General features: G+C 28.5%; 1 protein-coding gene across 2 annotated transcripts in view; it reads left to right on the plus strand.

The window, feature by feature from the left end:
* Positions 1-1,080: 1,080 nt before the first annotated feature.
* LOC129918246 (receptor-type guanylate cyclase Gyc76C-like) overlaps positions 1,081-21,646 on the plus strand; it is a 126,746-nt gene continuing 106,180 nt past the window's right edge. The window contains exon 1 of one of the 2 annotated variants that reach the window (XM_055998671.1): positions 1,081-2,026. The gene's annotated coding sequence lies outside the window, so the exon portion shown is untranslated. Of the gene's footprint in view, positions 2,027-17,265; positions 17,518-21,646 lie in introns of those variants that run through there. The other variant, XM_055998672.1, reaches the window with a different exon arrangement.

Below are 21,646 nucleotides of genomic sequence, written 5' to 3' on the forward strand. Positions count from 1 at the left end.
CAAACACCTGAACTCCATCACAGAATTTACTTCAATTTTCATTGCCAGTTCTAATTATTGCTTTATTTTTAATTTTAAATGGCGCCCAACATTTGGATATCATATACCCCGTTTGTATGGCGATTTGAATCCGAATTGAATCAGGATTTAGGTCTATATATACCTGAATCGAATTGAATCCGGATTTGTCGATCCGATCCGACTCGGAGAGCTGAATCGAATCGAAAATATGCATATATACCTAACGAATTGAATACTCGAGATATAATTTATGGTGGAAATTGTGTGTGATTGTCTTCTTATTTGCAAATTCACTGTATGTATGTATTATGATATCTAGTTTTACTTGCACGTTGTTTTTGGTTAGATTTTTCTATTTTACTGTAAATATATTTAAAAGAAAAATTGTGTTTTCGATTCTATTTCAATTCGATTCCTCGATCTGGTACTTCCATATACCTGGATCGAAATTTCGATTCAGTTTCAATTCGATCTTTAAATCGGTTATACAAACGGGGTAATAGAAAAAAAAATCTCAATGAGGTTCGATTTGTAACTCATACTGTATAGCCATATGTAAGATAAGGTTTGAAGTTCTCTTCACAACATTTAAGAGTAACAAAACATGTTGTATTCATTAAGAGAAATAAACCTCAACATGTTCGAATTACAATCCAACTCGCATCAACAACAAAACCTATACGAACCAACAAAAAATCCACTTGTTGGTATTTGAACTCACAAAAATTTATCAACCCCGGTAAAGTAAAATCCTGTTGGGGGAGGTGCGACATATAAAGGAATTCCTTCAATTCAACTTCAAACTTTAACAAACTATACTCTTTATCCGGTAAATAAACCAACTTAAAAATCTCAAATTCAATGCGATTTTTTGTATTGAGAGATACGAGATACGAACGACTACGACACCAACTAAACGTAGACAGCTCACACTTCAAAGAAGAGTAGAACGACAACGAACGGCCGACAGTGGTGGCGGGGAGGGGACAAAACGAACTTCATCGTTTGTCGTCTACAATAATCTACGAATCTACATGTGAAAACATTTTTCCGTTGTCTTCTTCGATTCAGTTGTATTGTGTGTGCCGTTCGTATCAGGTTAATCCACGGATTTGTGCAAGAGTGTTGTATATTTTCCATTTCTTTATAATATTGGTTTTTGATAAGAGTTCATCATCATCATCACATTTTTATACTTACTTTGTTTATCGTACTTTTCCCCGATTCCGATAATCGTATGGACATTATTTATTTTTGAAATTCCACAAAAAAACGAATTTCTTCGTTCAAAAACCAATTTAACGAAAATTCGCTTCGTGAAAGTTATGATTTTTTGAAATCACAAAAAAATAAAAATTTCGTCGGTGCCGTTCACGGTGCAGTAAAAAAAAAAGAATAGTGATTTGCATAAAGGAAGTGCAAACGACAAATCAAAATCATTATTGTGTCTACTAATTATTGTGATTTTGAGATCTCTCATTTTTTTATGATTATGCTGTCGATTTAAGAGATTTCAAAAACTTGAAATTTTTTCGAATTTACGATTTTTACAAGATCGAAAAAAGTGCATTGATAAAAAATAATTTTTTTCGTCCGAAATTTCTTTTTCTGATATTTTTTTTTTGTGATTTTGTGAATTTTCTTTTTTAATTTTTCATCAAAAGAAAAAAAAAAGGTTTATCTGTATTTTTTTAATACTTGCATGCACTTAGTGAGTGTGTGTGTTTGTGATCTTTTTCTCTCTCTCTCTCGCTCTCTTTGTTTCTCTCTCGGATCGAAGATCGCTTTGTTGGAAAATAAATTTTTGCTCGATCAACGATCACATCGTGTTCGTTTCTCGTTTTTGCTGTCGTTGTCTCCTTTCGTCGTCGGTGTTCACACGGTGATTGGATTTTTTTTGATCTCGCGGATCGGTGTGGTTCTCTCTGCTCTCAGATCTCATTTTGTTGCAGTCATTTTCTCTCTGGAGCTGCTACTAGCTGAAGCTGATAAACAGATTCATATCGTAAGTGTTTGTTTTTGTTTTTTTTTTTGTATTACAAAGAAAAGAGAATCAACAAGTCGTTTTCTTCATTCGTGTACCTACCTACTAACTAAATCTGTGATTGTGACTTCTATGATATGAATGAAAGACTCATTGATGCTAAAGTATGTGTGCAAAATCTGTGTGCTTTTTCTTACAAGTGGCAAATTATTGCCCATACATATGAACTCTACCTACATTGTTTTATATTTTACTTATTTTTGTTGTTTTGTTTTGTGGGGTGTTGGAGGCCCCACTGGAGGCTCTACTCTTAGAGCTGCTAGAGGCAGCGTTACCGCTAAGCGACTTTAGTCGCTATTAGCGACCTTTTTGAAGCCTTAGCGACCAAGCGACGACTTTTTATTCCAAGCGACCTTTTCACCAATTTCTTTATAGCGACTTTTTTTCTAAAAAATTGTATTTCTTTTTTACCTCTCAACATTTAGAGCTTCAATTTCTTTTTTCGTTCTGAACGTATTCTGAGCTTGTTCAGAGCGCGATCGATGGACTCAGAATAAGTTATCGCTCTCTGAGCAGACCGAGTTGAATGCTGAACAAGCATTTAGCAAATAGAAAAAAATTTCAAACAAATAAAATAATGGTACAAGAGTGCAGTAGTCGGTCTAGTTTTTTTTATTTTAATTTTAAAAAATTTATTTAAGGGCTTGAGAAGATAAAAAAGATTGATATTTTTGCTTTTTTTTATGAAAACTGATTCGGTTCAAAAAATTCTAGCTCTTTTCGTAGATGTCGTGCAGACATGGTTGATATGAATATTTACAGCGGAAACAATAGGCTTTCAGATGGTATAAAATTTATATAATAAAAATGGATTTTTTAATTTTTCTTTAGAAAAAATATTAAACTTTTTAATGGCGTAATTTTTTTGTAAGTTTTTCATATACCTACAAAAATTGATATTATGAGAAAAGAAAAAAAAGGTATTTGATTTAACTTTTTCTTGTAAATTAGGTATGATAGGATTCAAAAAGTTATTCCGTTTTTCCACAAATCATACAGTTATACACATATATGTTAGGTCTTAATTTTAAGTTTAAGTAGGTACTTTACTATAAGATTTATTATATCTTATAATTTTTCTTACAAGAAAGTTGGCAAATAAATGATTTTTAGATCATTTTTTTAACAAAAGCACACGACCTGTTTTCTTATGACGCAAAATCATTGTCCGTAAACCAACTTTACAGACAGCCACTTTTTAGTTTCTAGTTTTGTTATTTTTTTTATTGTTAATAAAAACTTTGTTTCAAGACAACTTGTGTTTATTTTTCTATTTAAAAACATATGAAAACGGTTTAGCGACCTTTTTTTTCTCATATAGCGACTTTTTCGACAAAAAAGAGACTTTTTTTCAATTTTTTAGATTAGCGACCTTTTTGTTCTGAAAGCGACTTTTTTAGCGACCTTTAAAAAATTTTCAACGGTAACGCTGGCTAGAGGCCTCCCGCACTGTCAAAGAAAGTCGTTTATCTGGATTCAGGATGAGAGAGAGACAAAAAAATATAAAAAAAAATCTCAAAAAAACAACAAAGATTTCTAAATGGAACTTTGGTTTTGCTTTCGATTCTGCATTTTTTATCTTCTCCTTTCTGCCTGCTGCTGGCTGCACTGACAAAAACATGCGTTTTATGTTTCTCTTTTTTTCTTTTGTGTTTTAAGTTCATAACACATGTGATGTGTTGATAATAATAATAATAGACAATCAACAATATTATATACTAACAATTTAATCAACAAATACCTAGAAATTTATTTATTTCTTGTTTCTTTTTTTTAAGTTAAAATTAGTTTCATTTTTGTTTAAACAATCAAAATTTTTAAAGTGAATGGAATTCATTTTATGTCTAGTCTTTAAGTGTCTTATCTTTCTAGAAATCTAGAAAGATAATAATAATGATATTTGACACATTTATACCTATGAAGTTTTTAAGTTAGAATAAGAAATGAAATAACTACTTGTTGAGTGTTAAAGTGGCGCCCAACGTTAAATTAGCTTCTTTGAAATTCTTCAAATGATTTATTTTAAATACATTTGAATAAGTTTTTTGTTCATATTTTTGTATGCTTAATTCTAGAAATTCTTTAATATGAGAAAAAAAAGTTTTTTTCTTCGTGAACCTGCAGATTATTATTTTCATTACAAATACTCTTAACAATACGAATAGATACAGATACTCACCCCTTAGATCGGGTTTATTTGGAGATACAAATTATTTATTCAGATTTTAAGATTGTCTAACATTTTTTAAAAAGATAAATAAATAAAATTTCATCGCACCGTCAGTGTTTTTGTGAAAAGTGTCCCCCAAAGAATGGAAAACTTAATTTGCTTCTCTTAAAGTTTTTTTTGTTTTGTTTGTCAATGGTTAGTTTTATGACTCAACTTTAATAAATGTCTTAGTTTATTTTAAATGCTCTAGCAAGATATTTTTTTAACATTTTGCAATGTTTGATTTCAAGCAGCTGTGTTATTAAAGGTTTTCCTGGAATATAAGAATTGAATATTGAACTTGAGATATTTTTGTATTTATTTGTCCGCCAAAACTGTATCATGTGAGACATGTGCTATGAAGTTGTCAGAAGCACCTATGAGATATAAAAAGATAAAAGATATAACAAAACAACACTTTTGAATTTAATCGATTTTTTTTTTTCAATCCTTAACGGTAATTTCCACACTACAATTAAGTAACATATGGTTCAAAATCGTGGAGGTGGGAAATTTCGATGACCGAGTTCTTAAAAAATCAACTTTGTTTTATGATAAAAATTTCATGCTCAAATGTTCGCTTTAGCCATAATTTGTCGGTTCATGAACGGGCAGAGCACAAAAATGTATATTTTTCAATTTGCCGCAAAACCCCAAAAATTAGTACTAGAAAAACGTTCCTCGAAATGGTGTGGTGGTGATCTTTTCAAAACGACTTTAGGTGTCTAGAAATAGTATCAGTGTGAATGATAATTTATTATATTAAGATAGTGGGTCTTAAATAAATCAAATATAACTTTGTTTCTTGGGGGCAGAGACCGATTTCTACAAAAAATTGCTTTTATGCACGCCCGAAACACTTAGGCCATAAGTAATTTTTTCTTTAATTTTTTTTGTAACTTTTTTGATTAAAGTGTATATTACAGCCATACTCAGAAAGGATACTAAGTAAAAAAAAGACTAAAAAATGCAAAATTATGAGTGTAAGACTACACTTTTTTATTCAGATTCTAAGAGAGTTCCCGTAAATGACGCGACGTTCCCGAAAATGACGTTTTGTCCATAATTTATTTTTATTTCTTGTGTCACAAAATAAAACGAAATATTTTTGAGATTATATTGTAGTGGCCTCGGTTTTGATCAAATCTAACTATACCCCAAAACAAGCGTTCCCGGAATGACGGTTAATTGATGTACGCTACTTAAAAATGAAACTAAAACTAGCTTCTTACATACATTTTATATATTTATCCATAAAAATGAGCGTGGAATGATAAATCTATATAAAATCAACTTTAAAAACTGCTTGCAGCACAATTTGTACGTTGGATGATTAAAATAATGATACATTAAGAAATGTTGGTTTTATGCGTCATTTTTCTTGGGACAACTTTTATTAATGTATAAAAAATAGCAAAACTTAATTTTTTTGTAAGAGATGTACATATTTATAAAAAGTATTGTGTATATGTAATATTTAGAAAAGAAATACTTAAAATTAATTGACTTTAATGTGCTTATAGTCATTTGAATATCAGTTTTTGAGTTATGGACATGTCCGGGAACGCTGTTTTTGGGTATATTAGATGCAATAAAAAAGAAATGGAAACTTTTCTAACCGAAACAAATATATTCGTAGATGCGTGCCTACTATTTTAATTGGTAAATGAGAAAAAAAAACTTTAAATAAATGTTATTTTGATTTTTAAAAAATCATCAAATTTTCCACCTATTTTGACCCATATTATGTAGAACCTAAGTGGTTTATATTGGAAACTTATGGGACACTTTCTTTTTTAAAATGCGAACTGAATAAACCTCCTTCCACATATTAATGTGAAATTGGCTCTAGATTATTCGATTCCTTTTACTGAAGCCAATAATCTAGAGTCAAACAGATAAGTTTCCATGTGTAATCTATGGTTGTAGTTCTTATATTAACTCTGGTAAAGATTCTTAAAAATATTTAACTCAAAATTTAGTTAATGGCTAGATTTTCATTAGGGCGGCAGTTGAGTTGTCCAATTAATCCCTCTCAATTTTTCAATGATTGAAAAAAAAAAAAAATAGCAATTGATTTTTAGTTTTTTGGACGTTGGAATGCAATATCGAATGTGTTTTTATATCTTGTAGTATTACAATTACATTAAATATTGTATTGCTTTAGTGTTTAGTCGGTGATAGTATGGTCGGTAAATCGATCGTAAAATAACTGGATAACTGGATAATTTTGAATCCATTTTGAAACTTTTGCACTACTTATTTGTTCTTTAAATTAATTTTTGTTTAATGGAATTAATTTTTTAACAGGAAAATTAGGTAGAATAAGAATTATAAAACACTCAAATTTACAGAAAACTGTATAAAACAATTATTGCAATCGTTTGTTTTTGATAAAGACCAAAACCAACGTTTGTTTATCCTCAATTAAGGAAATCAACTTTCAACCAACTTTTAACTTACTCTAAAATCTTAAAAAAAAAAAAATACATTAAAAAAACATTCAAACAGCAATCACTTTTGCACCTTATGAAACGCATGTCAACTTTATGTTTACGAAATATTCAAAAACCAAAACTTTTCAGTGGCAAATGTTGTTTTTTTGAATATTCTATAACAAAAATTCTAAAGCAAAACCTTAAAATTACGAGGAGTTACATACGTATATTGAACTTTTGTTGAGCAGATTTGGTGAACTATATCTAACACCTAAAAGATGTCAGAAACTTGTCGACTAAAGGTTGTTGCGAAGCTATTCATACAAAAAATTAAATGAATGAATGAAACTTGAGGAGTTTTACTTCTAATAATTTCCAAGATTAAAGCTTTTTTGTGTTTAAGGTTTTACTTACCCAAAATATTTTTAAATGCACTCTTATTTTTTTTTTTTCAAAGTTTCTACATCAAATAAGTAAAAAAAAAAAACAAAATCACTTTATTATAATAAACATTTTCGCACTTCATCAGTTATTTATGTAATGAAATGATGATAAATAACAATTTCATAAAACAAAACTTTACAATAACCACCCGCCGCCGCCGGCTATTCACTTGTTTGGTTCTTAAACAAAATAAATCTTGACTGTTCTTATACTAAAGAATCTAATGCGATATCTTAAGTTTGCAAAGTATCTACTTAAAAACACCTCCTACATCTACTTAATGTTTTTCCTTTTGGATATCTTATACTTATAAACAAAGTGGGCATAAACTTTACCTATTCAATTTTATTCATTTTACCAGCGGCTTATTGTTTCAATTTAACAGAACTCAAAATGGCCTTAAAAGTTTAATAATACACATATGTTAACTTTATTACTTATCGATAAAATACATAAATTGACAAAATGGTTTTGGTTTCGAAAGAGTTGAAAATTGCAAATGTTATTTATCTTAGTCAAAGATTGAAAGAAAAACTTTGAGTTTTATATTTTTGGAGTACCCTTTGACTCGTAAACTTGAACATGTTGGGCAACCAACCAACCTAAAAAATGTTCATATATCATGGCCCATCTGGATCTTGTATTAGGTATATTGAAATTTTATGGAATTCAATCCTCAATAACAGACAGATTTCAGAGAAAATGATATCCATTCCATATTAGTGCTGACACATTTGAATGGATTCTTTTTATGAAAAAAGATGACGATGATGAAGATAATATTGTTGCCATTGGTTTTATAGTTTTGGAAATATTTGGCCTTCAAAAGGAAATCAATTAAAGTAGAATGTCGTCACATGGTTTAACAGTTTTCTTTTATATTTGGGGAATAAACAAAACTAAGGTTTCTTCAGAATCACAAATTTTCTATTTCAATTTCGGTGTACGCCTTTTACATATTCAAAAGCATATTTCGAGAGCTTTGAAAAGTTAGGCACATATAGCTCAAATTGTCACAACAACACAACTATGAGTCCTTTTTTGGTAGGTTTTTTTTTTGTGTTTGCTCTCAATTGAAACACTTTTTTCGTCACTTATGTGTGGAAAGTGAATTGAACCTGCAGGACGGATAATTTAGAAATCAACGCGAAGTACTCGTTGCCAACAGAGCTCAGCTCAGTGTAGATTATATTGTTTTTCTATTTCACTGGTCACTCCATATTGTTGACAATTCAAACTCATATAGTCCTGACGGGTCTTCCACTCACATATTTGATTTGCCTAAAAAAAAAAACATTCTCATAGTTTTAATTAAATCCAAAATTGCCCAAGCATGGAGAGGTTCTAAAAAAGTTTTTTTTTCATTAAAGCCGCATTCGCATTCTGAGCATCAAGTTGCAACCAAAACGAACGAACCAATTCGTATGCTCTCCTTTGTCTCGGAATAAAAATGAAATTTAATGAATTTTCGGAAAATCACAAAACGATTTGATTAGTTTTTTTTTTTTTTCAAACAGCTTCAAAGCCTTTAAAATTTACATATTATCTATGTATGTTCCAAAATAATAGAAAATGTTGACTTTTTTATTTACATAGTTAAACTGTTTATTTTTAATTGAAATCTAATCTGCAGTTTTAAAGAATCATTTTATAAGGAAAATCTATTAAATCATGTAATTGACAGATGAGAAAATTAGCCTTGTTTGTCCATAACCTGGAAATTAAAAACAAAAAAGCTTTAAGACTTTTAAAACAACCAGACTTATGGATTTAACTTTTATTTAATTTTAATTTTTTATAATAGAATTTAGTTGGCCTATTCAAGACGTTTCATATTTCAGTAAATGATATCTATTTGGCTTTTGTCGTTGCTTGTTTTTAAAGACGGAATAAGTGTTCAATTATTTTGAGAACTACTATGTCGTTTCCTCCTTTCGACAAACTTAACATCCAGTTACCTTCATAAGATGATTGTGGTGTAAGAAATTGAAAACTTTGCTCATTTAGAATATTGCAAAAGAACAATTTAATTTTTAATTGGATTACTTGAAAAAGAAGATACTGTCAATCTGTTTTTATTTGAAGATAAAGAGCTGAAGGAATTTTCTATCAATTTTAAAGTTGAAGATTTTTAATGTTATCGAACCCAACATTTAAAAAAAAAATCAGAATAAAGACAAAAAGAATTTTACAGTATTTTGTAAAGATTGGTTTTTAGAAAAAAAATTATGTATCACATTCTTTAAGTTTTTAAATTCAAATAAATAAATTTCCGAAGCTCCGTGAAGGCAGAACTCCGACATCAAATTTTTTTTCACAAAAATTGTCTAATTCTTTTGTCCTCCTTCGCCCACCCAAAATTTTCGTTTGTTTTTAGAGCAATCCTTTTTTTATAGGAAGTCTGAAAAATCGTCTAAAACTCCCATATTTTGGGACAGATCTATAAAACCAATTGCAATCGTTTGCCCACCTCATACCAAATATTAACGTTTTTCCGCCCTATATTAAGGAGATAAATGTAAGTTATCAAAAATTCAAAAAAAATAAAAAAAATTACGCATACACCACAGTGTACTGAAAATTTCAAAAACCCCTAAAATCTCCAAAAATTACTTTTTTTCAAAATTTCAAACTTCTGTTGTTTGCCCAACTCGAGTTCTTTACGTACACATATACCACTATACCACCCTTAAGATAAGAACAAATTGTTAAAGCTCAGAAAAAGTAAAAAAGTTAATACTCATTTACATGTTTTTTTTTTTAATAAAATGATATGAAAGTGAAAAAAAAAAACAACTTAAAAAACGAAAAAAATTGGGTTTGATGTGAGAGAAACGGTTGTCCGCAGAAAAACGTTTTAGGACAAAGTAAAACTGTATAATAGGTTATAAAAACTTGATAGGTTATAAAAAAAAAACTTACGAATCGGAAGTGGTCTGGCAAAGATAAGGCCAGTTAAGGGAAAAGAGAGCAAAAATCATAAGAACCGTCATAACTCGAAAACGAGAAAATTACCTCCTATGTTTTTCGACTTAAAAATGACCTCAGGAATCCATGGTTTTTATTTTTAATAAGAATCAAAAATATCGAAAAATTGTAATTGTATTAACGATGGAATGTTAATTTTTCGTGGGAAACTTGAAGAGCATGTTTTTTCTCTTTGATGCAATACAAATTAAAGGTTTGGAGAAGAGAGGTGCCTAAGATAATAAAGGTATCAAATTTTTAGCATGTAAATAAAGTACCTATATAAACATCATTTAAAGATTTTTTTACTTTAAAGGGAGTTTATTACACTGCACAATAAGCTAATTTAATGAATTTGTATGTAATAGAATAATAGAAGTCTCTTATTCTTTTGATAAAATAGCCGTTGCCATAAAAACGGCGGAAATAAAATTTTGCCTTAAATGAGAAGAAACCGAAACATGTGTTTTTTGCTAGTTATAGTAAAAACTGATGAATATGATAACAATGAGACTCAGAAGAAACATTCTAAACAATGTGCAAACACACAATAGGTAAGTCACAATTTGATAAGGAATCACAATTTGATAAGGAATCAAAAACCTTTGCAAAAATACCAAAAATTTTTTGCTATCCGAATTGAAAATCGATAAATAATTATGTTGAACTTTCGAAAATTTGATATATTCGTCATTTTAAAATACGTATAAAGAATAAGACCTTAAATTATAATGAGAATACTAAAAAAGTGGTAGCCAAAGTTCAGTTTGCCTTTTCTTCGAAACACTTCAAACTGTTTTTTTAACAACTTTTACTGGGGATTCGAATTCTACACTTATGATTCTTTTCTTGAAACAATAAAGTCTTAAATCGAACACTAAGGGAATTGAAATCCAAAAATTCGCAGAAAAACACCAAACCAGTAAATTGAAATTTTAGCTTGTAGATTGTCAATTTTTTTAGTTAAACATCAACTTTAACTAAATTCAGCGCCTTACAAAAATGTCAATAATTTTAAATTCATTTGTTTATCCAAATGAACCAAAAACACTCTACATTGGTGTAGGCAAAGTATTATAAACGATCACTTATCATTATCATATGCGTTTGCTTTGCGTTGTCTTCGTTTTGGTTTTTTTCTGTTCTGTGTGTCGTCTGTGTATAAAATTAACTACTCTAGTCTCAGCTTAGTTTCAGTCTCAACCACTCAATAAAAACTGGCCCCACAAATCTCCTGGGTTCTTCTAACTTTTAAGGTTATCGCACTTTACGCGCAGATATTCCTCATCGACACAGTCGGCAATTCTGTAGGTGAAGTTGTTAATTTCCCTGTGCCATTTGGTATATTCCCTTTATTTGTCCCTTCTTTACTTCTCTTCTATCAATTTTTTTTTTTATTTCAATATTTTTTACATTTTATTCGATTTTAATTCTGAATCTCTGAACTGAATCCACAACACCAAGTGTGGTGTTATTTTGATTTCTTTAAGTTTCTCTCTCTCTTTCTCTGATCGTGTTGTTGTCGTGGTCTTTTATAGAAGATATTTTATTATTTTTAATTCCTTTTTCTTACTTTTTTTGTAGCTGTATTCTTATCAGTTATTTTTGGTCAAATGTGTGTTGGATTTTCGTTGGATTTTTTATTTATGTATGAATGCATCTTGGGATTTGAAATTAATTTCTCTCCTCTTTCATACGTTTCATCAACATCATCATCATGATAAACATCAAATCATCACCAGCACCATTGAGAATATAGTCGACAGAGCCACTCTCAATTTCTCTCTTTACGGGATGAAGAATATAAAAACAAAGAAAAGAAAATACAAACACACATCGTTGTGTGAATTGTGACAAATAAATTATTTAATTGTGTTAAACAGTAATGCCAAATTGTATTAATTTTTCTTAAAAATCCAAAATTTATCACAAAAAAAAAAAACGACACAAAGGTAAAATACGAGCATATGCTCTGAGAAAATGCTCAGCGCTAGAAAAATCTCTCTTGAGGAGAGATTTCAATGAAAATTCATATGTTAAAGTGATTTATTTTTGCAAAATGGAGCAAAAGCTATTTTTTTTTTTGAGCATATGCTCATTTGTTTCATGTTACTTAACAATTTTCAATTTGAGAAAAATATAATATTTGTGACAAAAATACCAAACAAAGTTATTAATAAATGAGCAAGTGCTCAGAGCATATGCTCATGCTCACCGCTAAGGAAAACTTAGGGTCAATATGATGAAAATTCATATGCCAAAAATTTTTATTATTTAAAATTGAGCAAAACCTATTTTTTTTTTTTTTTGAACATGTGCTCATTTTTCAAAATTTATAAGAAAAATATCACACGAAATAAATGAATAAATAAGCAAATACTCGGAGCATATGCTCAACTTTTCGACGATTTGTAGGCCAAAGTAGAGAAAATTAGTGTTAGAAACTTAGGGCCAGAAATATTTCAAAAAATTATAAGTTGAAAAACTTTATTCATTTAATATATATAGCAAAAGTTAAATTTTTTTGAGCATATGCTCATTTTTTTTCACTTTTACTTAATATCTCTAAATAAAAATTGTTTTGCTGGTATATATGATTTTTTTTTTGTTAATTTTCATTTAAAGAGAAAATTAAAAATTTATAATAAAAAAAGTCAAAATAAATTGATGAATAAATGAGCAAGTACTCAGAGCATATGCTCAAACACTATAGGAACCACTTGGAACCAATAAATAAAAAAGAATGCTAGAAACTTGGGGCCAATATGAAAAATTATATGTTGAAAAATAAACTTTTTTTATACCTACATTAAAATATAGCGAAACATACATTTTGAAGCATTTGCTCAGTTTAATTCATACTAAACCGGTATAAATTAGTATCAAACAAAATAAATTAATATATGAGCAAATGCAGAGCATAATATGTTGAACGCTTAAACACAGAGAAAAATAGACCACATAAAATAGAACAAAAACAATAAGATTTCTCTATGGTTTTCATCCAAGAAGGAAACCTTATTAAAACAATCGGGTTTTTCTTATTGTTTTAAAATCTGCAAAAAAATAAAAAAAAACGATGACCAGGCTGGGAATCGAACTGGAGACTTCAAATCATTAGTCGCCCACCTTACCACCTGAACCAACCTGCCATGAAAATAATGATCGCGATTTTTGTCCTAGTGCTTAGTTGCAAAAAAAATCAACTTTTCAGTCAAATTTTAATAAGATTTTCTCTATAAAAATAATAAGAAATCTCCTTAAAAAAACCTTATTAATCGTTGATTTTAATAAGATTTCCTTATGAAATGTATGGAAGGTAAAATAATATGGCAATCTGTTAGTTTTTAGCGGGTCATATTTTTCTCTGTGAAGAACTTGGAGCCAATAGAAAAAAAGAGTGCTAGAATCTTGGGGCCAATATGAAAAATTATGTGTTCAAAAATATGCTCAACGCTATCAAGAACTTAGGGACAATATGAAAATTATATATGTTCAAAATGTTTAAAAATTTTGATCAGTAAAAATATAGCAAAAGCTAAATTTTGGAGCAAGTGCTCAGTTTTATTCATACCTACTAAAAAATATAAACTAATGTTAACCAAAGTTTTTTTTTAAAGAAAAAATCCATTGTGCTTCAAATTATGAATGTCACAAACTTTTGTTTGCGGTTAACCTGATAGCAACTAACCAAAAAATGGGGTCTAGATGGCTGTTCACTTGAAAATATGGATGAATAGGACTTCCGCTTAATAAATATCTACATCGTCTGTTTAAATGAACAGGATATAAGTCTAATAGCTTCTCTCGTCTAAACCCAGTAACCCACCTAACATTTGAAAGGTAAATGTCAGTTAAGTGTTGAACATAGGTATAATAAGCTGTTTACCGGGAAATTAACAATTAATGCTGAACAAATTCTTGGAGGAACTAGAAAATCAAGGATATTTAATTAACAAATAAGTTGAATAGTACCTACCTAGTTTACAAAAGATTTCATCTTTGATGGCAGCTGATGATGACCCTTCTCATTTATCAAGGACATTAGAAAAGGGAAAGCGTAATAAGTGGTTCGAGTAAGGTCAATTAACTATTCTCTAGACTAACTCTCTTTCAACATTCCTCTACATATGAAACAAAAAAAAAAAAAAAATAGCAAATAAGCACGAAACTCCTATCCAACATAGGAAGGACACAAATTAGATTGTAATGAGAACTACAGTGAAAATCTCTTCTGAGAAAAAGTAATGAATTATCACACGATTAGTGTTATATTTCGAGAGATGGACAAGGTTAAGTTTGAATTTTAGCAAAACGCAATATACCTCTCAGAATTCTATTAAGCTATGAAACTTTTGTAGCATGATTGTAACATAGAGTCGAATATCCTGGACTGGACATGTGTATCTATGGCAAATTTCATCAGATTTACCTCAAGCTATCAGCGTGTGTGTGTTATCCCTATTTGCGTGGTAGCATATGAATGAATATGGGGGAATAAAGTCGTATTGGAGTATGGTACTTAATGCGATGCTTGAGGTGATTATTTGGAATAAAGAGATGCTTAGAGAAAGTTCAAACTTTTACTTATTCAAATCATACAAATTAAGGATATTTGTTTTTGTTTTTTTATATATATTAAAAAATATACTCTACACAAGTACGTAACAGATAATTTTCATTAGCATAATAACCCAGTAAGACTAGACCAATGTTAAATAAAGGAAAAAAAATCATTTTTGATATACCTAAACTACCTACAGGTTACTGACGTACTGAGGTAGTTTACTATCTGCGAAAATTCCTTACATAACCCTCGTTATATTTCAAACTTTCAAAAAAATATGCAATTTTGTTTTGTTTGTGTATTTTAATCTTAGTTTTTTAACTAACACTTATTTACAATTAAATGCACGACTGGGTCGCATGAACTTGCTCTTGCACGAAAGACTTTTTATATACAAATTTGTTAAATAAATACAAAAATAACTTAAAATTCGTTTGTCAAATGTAAAAAACAAATCTCTTAATGAAATTGAGCTCCAACAAAAGTATGCAGTTGAATTTCTTTTATAAAAATGCATTTTTAGAAAAAAAATTTAAATCGTTAGAACAGTTTTTTAAAAAAGTAAAAAATTAAAATAAATTTGTAGAAACTTTTAATCAACACGCGTATAACCAAAATTTCAAAAAATCCCATGTCAAGTTTTCGAAAATTTGATCTTTCAAAAAAAATTCAAGTTTGGAGAATAAAATTTCAATTTTTTTTTTTTTTTTTAATCCAAAAATAATTTTTTTTTTTTAATTTTGTTTTTGATTTATATTTAGGCAATATAAATGTTTTTTTATAAAAAATTTCGTTTAAATTTTACTAGAATTTTAGAAGATAGTTTGAATTAAAAAAAAAAAACCGTTCTATGGGAGGTATCTTTAAGCTTTAATAAGGATTTTTGGAAATAACTTTTTCATTAAAAGATAGACCTTATTTAAAAAATGAATACTTGATTCTTTTAATAAAAATCGTAGGAGCTGTTTTTTAGGAAATTTAACTTTTATTTTTTTGGTGCAAAAAAATTAATTCCAAAAACCCCTCTGCCTCTGTACAGGATCCAAAAACTAATTCATACCAAGTTTCAAGTAGATCGGCCTATCCGTTTAGCCTCTAGCTCCTTATACAGACCGACAGACAGACATACTTTTTAGACCCACTTGATTGTTAATAGGTACTATAATCTATGTCGCAAGTAAAAATGGTTATATTTGTAGCATTTTCCTTAGTACAATAATAAGGTTCAGTATTTTGATTTCTTCTATGTGGTCTGTTTTCTCCGTATACAAAAATACAGTACAAATGTCACACCTTTAAAAATAGAATAAAATGGAAACGTACCACCTACTCATAATTAATCCAGTTTCGATTTTATTTCGAATTTCTAAATGAAGTTTCCTCACTTAAATTTAAAATTTGATCATATTTATACAAGTCTAATTTGTAAAAAAATCTATGTTTACTATAAAAAAAAAGAAATACTCAGAAAACCTGGTATTTCCTGATGCATTTCAACTGCTGGAAATTTAATTTCATCTTCTCTCTTAAATTTTAAAAACAAGACTTGGCATCACTGTTAAATTTTTTTTTTGTGTGGGCATAGTTTGCAAATGTATGAGTTAATATTATTATTTTTTGTTTTATTTTCTTTTTCATTTGTATTGGTAGATTATCATATAAATGTATTGCCCGACATTTATTTGTTTTATAAATAGCTTTGATTGAAATCCGCTCTCTTTGAATTTTTTTTTTAACCAACTTGCGATTTCTCTCTTGCTTGGCAAAAAACTTTAAAAAAAGCATAACCATCAACCGCTGTTTATCTGTGTGAACGAAAATATTATGGGTCTCTTGGATCAGCACTTAGTTATAGTCCCAGCAGTGCTAAATCCAATCTCGGACTTGGATTAGTAGTATTTTTTGCGATTTTTTATTTTTTCTTTCTTTTTGAATTTTTTTCATTCTACTTTAATATATTTGTGTGTTGCTGTTATTGTTGTTGTTGTTCTTTCTCATGTTTAAATTTTCTTCGTGATACTTTTTTTGTGGTGTTGTTACTCCTCTAAACGATCTCAGATTAAAGATTAAAAATGTGCGGATGGCAAAAGAGCGAGAGTAACACGATCACGTATTATTAAACCGATATCATTTATTTATGGAAAATAAATTTACATTAATTAGTTTCTGATGTTTTTCTTCTTTTGTCTTGTTATTTCTTTTCTGTTTTTTACAAAATCGTCTTTTAGTAAATTCTGATAAAAGAAATTCTATTTTCTTTATCAAATTTAAGTGATGTGTATTTTTTGAGAATTTGCTCTTTTTATTGGATAAAAATTTAAAAAAAATATATTGAATTTACTTGTAAAAAAGTTAAAAATAAAAATTTCCAAATAAATAGAAAAAAAAAAATATAATTCGCGTTGTGCTGAAATTATTTTGCATCACTTTTTTTCAAAAATAAAAAAAAAAAAAAATCATTTTCTATACTTACCAGTGATAATTGATAAAGCTATAATCAGTGCTTTTGTGCTGCGCGAGCTGCTGTCACTTTTGCATGATAGTATTTTTATTTTTTTTTTTTTTTGTGGTACATATCTATATCTTCTTCGTGTGTCTTAACTTAACAAATAAAAATGTCTATATTTGCCTACTTAAGTAAATAAATTAAAACAACAATTTTTATTAAATTTAATCTCTATAACGTACAACGGGAGGATCGATTGATATAATTTTGTTGTTGTGTGGAAAAATAAATTACTCATCAGATTTATAGGAACAAATCTATAAAAGATAACATCTATATTTTTTTTTTCTTCAATCACTTGTTATTCTGTTTTGGATAAATGTAAGTATTTTTGAAGAATGTACGCCCATTTGTGTATAATTAAATAATTAACTTACATTTAATATTTTTACTTGGTTTGAAATAATAGGATTATACAAAAATGATCAGGTTCGATAATTCATTTCTTTTGATCTTAACCCAGACGTACTTTGATTTATTTTTCTACCTAAAAGTTTTAAAGGAGTTTTCAACGTTACGGGTGTGACACTTTTAATCAAAATTTAATGAGTTAGTCCTCATTATTCAAAATTTATAGAATCTTACTTGAATAAAATCTACAAAACGCATGGTGACCCTTCTTTCACCTTAAATAAATTGATACAAATTACATAATTCTTAATTAAGTTTCAACAAAATAATCTTGGTAGTATTGCGGTGTGACAAAAAAAAACACATAATTTCGAAGTACAAAATATTACATTTGTAAATTTAATAATTTTTTTTTTTCCTAAGTTTTACAAAAAATATTGTAAAGCTATTAAAAATACTCGACGGGTTCTACAAGTTTAAGTTACGGGTGTGACAAATTAGCTTTTTTCTGTTACAAAAGATGTTTTCAAGTTTCGTAAGTGATAAATCTTACGTATTTTTAAGCAAAGTCTGTATTCATGGTGTAAAAAGAACAAGTTAATACTTGTGTTTGTGTTTTTTATGTAGGTACCTACTAAGTTTAATAAAGTTCAAGGAGCTGCTCAGACGTCCTCTGCAGAAAAAATTTGACTTGAGTGATGATTGATTTATAAATTTAAAAAAAACGTGCTAATTCTGCCATATTAATTTTAATTTTAATCTTAAAAATCAAAAACTGAATTCATATATTTTTTACATGGGTTTCCATTTCATGATTCAAACAGTTTTGTCATTTCATGAAAGATATGCAAACATCAACACTTAACATTTTATTTTAAATGTCCTTTTTAAAAAGATACAACAAGTGAACCATTCAAATCCTGTTAATGTGTTCATAAATTTCTATTTCCAGCAGAGAAAAAAAAACGCACGTCATTTATTGGGATTTGAAAAACTCAGTTTAAACCGATTTCAAAAAAGAATAGGGTGATTCGACTGTATTTCTTTTTATGTTTGTAACCTAAGAAGTTTCGACTGGATGAAACGATCTTGATGATTTTTGTTTATTTAAAAGCTGGTACTTTCCGTAGTCAATGTAATCTAGTTCTCTTTTTTGTTATTATTTCATATCTTTCGTATGGGTTTCCTTCGTAACTAAAATTTTCCCTACAGAGGGGTTTTTAGAATATTTTTTTAGACCAAAAATATCGGTCCCTGTCTTATACCAAACTTGGAAAAGTTTAATTTTCTCGAAAACTCCTGTTTTTTGATAAAAAAAAATGTAATGTTAGATTTTGAACAAGTTTAATTTTTCGAACATCATTATTAGAATTATAGGTAGAACCGTATTTTTTTAATTTCCGAACTTCTCCAGAATAACTAATTCAATTTTAATATAAAATCAAAATATTCTTTGAAGAACCAATTTTGTATTTTTTATTCATAACAAATTTGTTTGCAAAAAGTTTTACCTACGTATTCTATTAACTTCAAATATAACAAGTTCGTGTATTTTAGTAATGTTTGCCTTAAAATATTTCTGGAAATGATATAGATATAACGCTTAAAAAAAAAAAAAAACTATTTCTTCTTTTCTTTTTTAAGAAAAAATAAAAGTTATTACAATTACTAAATCTAATATCGAACACTATCAATTTAGTTAAATTTCTAACAAAAAACCTATTTCAAAACAGAAATTTCCATTTTTAAGCTGCCATTTTAAATAAAAATTGGACCAAATTTCATCACTTCTCGTGAAATTACCATTAAAATAGTTTCTGACGCCGAAAAGCATGAAAGGCACCACTGTACACCGAATTGTGTCTTTGCTTCAGAGAAAATACAAAGAAAAATTAATTATTTATGTGAAAACACAATAATTGAGCATTTTTCTATTCTTAACTTTAAAATATTTAACTATGTAATGTACCTATGTATATTCTATGGATAAAAAGTCTATCTTAAAAAGAACTACGTTTACAACTCAAGCGTTTTGAATGCAACTTCATTAGAAATGAGTTAATAAAGATCAATCTTTTTACGAATGGTTTTGGTTTATACGATAAAATAAATGATGCCATTTGATTTATGTGATATTAACACTGGTCAACAAAATTAAACTTTTTTTATGTTACAGAAACCAAGGTATACTTTTCTATAGGATTTTGGTGTGCTGAGCTCAAATCCGAAGTCAAAAAAATTCTATCACATCACGTTTTTGAGATATTCCCGTTAAAAAAATCGAAAATGCCGCTTTTTACCAGTTTTCGAGATTATTTCTTAGCTTTTGGTTATTTGTTTTAAATAAATTTGTTACGGTTTCTAATAGAACTAAATGTTGTCTTTCTAAATCCGTTTAAATCTTTTAAAAATCTCTTATCTTTTTTGAGAAATCTGAAATTGAAATCAACGTGTTTGGTATATCTCATGTTTATTTACTTATAATAGCGAATCTCGAAAAGTTCTTTGCCAATCGCTTTCAAATTTTGACACAACGTTCCATTTAGAATCTTGCAAGTTTTTATATTTGCGAAGGTGGTGAATCGCAGTGAGATACATCAAAGCGTGACCGTGTCAGATACTTATACTAAATAATTACTAGTGAGAAAAATATAATTTTTTTTCTTGTTAAAAACAAGATAAGAACTTACTGGAATGTAAATGAAACGTTGTGTCAAAATTTGAAAGCGATTGGCAAAGAACATTTCGAGATTTACTATTAAAAGCAAATAAATATGAGATATACCAAACACGTTGATTTCAATTTCAGATTTCTCAAAGAAGATAAGAGATTTTTAAAAGATTTAAACGGATTTAGAAAGACAAGATTTAGTTCTATTAGAAACCGTTAAAAAATTATTTAAAACAAAGAACCAAAAGCTAAGAAATAATCTCGAAAACAGGTAAAAAAAGCGGCATTTTCGATTTTCTAACGGGATTATCTCAAAAACGTGAGGTGGTAGAATTGTTCTGACTTCGGATTCGAGCTCAGCACCCAAAAAACCTATAAAAAAGTATATCTTGGTGTCTGTAACAAAAACCTTGTTGACCAGTGTAATCAACCGAAATGGATACTAAACTTTCAATAAACACGAGTTCTAGAAGGTTATTTCCCAAAATCGGGAATTTGGCCCCATTGTGTGCGGCGGCCACTTATAAGCTATTGATTCTGCCAATAAATTAAAAAAAAATTTTTTTTTAATTTCTGAAAAAAAAAATAATTATTAGGTATAATAAATTAATTAATTAATTAATTAATAAATTTATATTTACTCGCTTCATATTTTTTCAAGCTTGATTTTGAGTTATAGTTTTTGACCTTTATTTTATTAAAATTAGTTCATTATTTTTGTACTCCAAACTTCCTTTATTAATATCTCAAGAACATTTATTCGGATACAAAATACAAAATAAACCTTTAATAAAAGTACTCTTTTCATTATACTGACCTTAAAATTTGAAATAATGCATTTTATAGATTCAACTAAAATTCAAATACGAACTATACTACCCTCTTAATAAATTAAGTGTCCATCAGTATTTGCTCATAAATTAAGATATTTGAACTCAAATTTCTATGCAGATAGATGCTCTTGCTAATTTCACGTGCAGTGCATTTCATAATTCAACAGAGAAGATGTTGATTAAGGACTGCATCCAAACGCTTATTATGAACACCTGAAGGACATAGAGATACACCAAAAATTCATTGGACTATAATAATTATGATCATAAAATTAGTTTCCAAAACAATTTTCATTTTGTTTGTGGACTTTATACCACCCTTAACTTGCTCTCAATGTGTTCTGGCAAATATTAGTTTTTGATATAATCATCACTTGAACAATTTGGAAACTACTCTTAGCAAACCTAATAATGACTCCTTATAGGATAAAGAGCGAATGTACATAAATATTTCGGTACAAAATTGTGAGTAGGTACTGTCCTATCTAACGAATTTCCTCTTGCAAAAAGTAGTGAATTTATGGATTAATTAAATTAATTTTTGTTCTTCTCTATTAATTAAACCAAATTCGTTTTTTTTTTTTTATTTTATTAA

This window comes from Episyrphus balteatus, chromosome 4 (assembly GCF_945859705.1).
Source record: "Episyrphus balteatus chromosome 4, idEpiBalt1.1, whole genome shotgun sequence".
NCBI classification, from domain to species: Eukaryota; Metazoa; Arthropoda; class Insecta; order Diptera; family Syrphidae; genus Episyrphus; species Episyrphus balteatus.